This window comes from Staurois parvus, unplaced genomic scaffold, assembly GCF_062004578.1.
Source record: "Staurois parvus isolate SC_StPar_1 unplaced genomic scaffold, SC_StPar_1.0 ptg002883l, whole genome shotgun sequence".
In the NCBI taxonomy this organism is placed as follows: domain Eukaryota; kingdom Metazoa; phylum Chordata; class Amphibia; order Anura; family Ranidae; genus Staurois; species Staurois parvus.
In genome coordinates, this window is record NW_028320679.1 from 6,865 (window position 1) to 8,580 (window position 1,716).

Here is a 1,716-nt window from a genome sequence, read left to right on the forward strand (position 1 = left end):
GGAACTGAGAGAGCACACGGATCTGAGAGAGCTCACGGATCTGAGAGAGCTCACGGAACTGAGAGAGCTCACGGAACTGAGAGAGCACACGGAACTGAGAGAGCACACGGAACTGAGAGAGCACACGGAGCTGAAGTGCATACAAATGTAAATGTACAACCACGCTTAGCGTGTGCTCCTTCCCCCGTCAAGTTCCTTCCATTCACTGGATCTATTGTATACCATGACCGCCCTATACACCCCTTATCGCTGGGCGTGCTCACTGACACGCCATAGTCATTTATCAGGCCCCTCCCATTCAGTGTGCATTAACCCTTCACTATTGAACCCCCAATCACTGCATATACACTCTTTAATGTGCCCCCCCCACCAATCAAAATGCATTAACCCTTTATTGTGCTTCACCAAGTCAATGCAGCTTAACCCTTTACTATGCCTCTCTCATTAAATACACATGAACTCTTTCTTGTGCCACCCCCAGTCACTTCACATTAACCCTCTACCATACCCCTCCTATTCAATATGCATTAACCCCTGGGTCCGGGGAGAGCGGATATAGTGAATGCGGGGTCCGGGGAGATTGGGTATAGTGAATGCGGGGTCCGGGGAGAGCGGATATAGTGAATGCGGGGTCCGGGGGGAGAGGATATAGTGAATGCGGGGTCCTGGGAGATTGGGTATAGTGAATGCGGGGTCCGGGGAGAGCGGATATAGTGAATGCGGGGTCCGGGGAGAGCGGATATAGTGAATGCAGGGTCTGGAGAGAGCGGATATAGTGAATGCGGGGTCCGGGGAGAGCGGATATAGTGAGTGCGGGGTCCGGGGGGAGAGCGGATATAGTGAATGCGGGGTCCGGGGAGAGCGGATATAGTGAATGCGGGGTCCGGGGAGAGCGGATATAGTGAATGCAGGGTCTGGAGAGAGCGGATATAGTGAATGCGGGGTCCGGGGGGAGAGCGGATATAGTGAATGCGGGGTCCGGGGGGAGAGCGGATATAGTGAATGCGGGGTCCGGGGAGAGCGGATACAGTGAATGCGGGGTCCGGGGAGAGCGGATATAGTGAATGCGGGGTCCGGGGAGAGCGGATATAGTGAATGCGGGGTCCGGGGAGACCGGATATAGTGAATGCGGGGTCTGGGGAGAACGGATATAGTGAATGCGGGGTCCGGGGAGAGCGGATATAGTGAGTGCGGGGTCCGGGGAGAGCGGATATAGTGAATGCGGGGTCCGGGGAGAGCGGATATAGTGAATGCGGGGTCCGGGGGGAGAGCGGATATAGTGAATGCGGGGTCCGGGGAGAGCGGATATAGTGAATGCGGGGTCCGGGGAGAGCGGATATAGTGAATGCGGGGTCCGGGGAGAGCGGACATAGTGAATGCGGGGTCCGGGGAGAGCGGATATAGTGAATGCGGGGTCAGGGGAGAGCGGATATAGTGAATGCGGGGTCCGGGGAGAGCGGATATAGTGAATGCGGGGTCCGGGGAGAGCGGATATAGTGAATGCGGGGTCCGGGGAGAGCGGGTATAGTGAATGCGGGGTCCGGGGAGATTGGGTATAGTGAATGCGGGGTCCGGGGAGAGCGGATATAGTGAATGCGGGGTCCGGGGACAGCGGATATAGTGAATGCTGGGTCCGGGGGGAGAGCGGATATAGTGAGTGCAGGGTCCGGGGAGAGCGGATATAGTGAATGCGGGGTCCCGGGAGAGCGGATATAG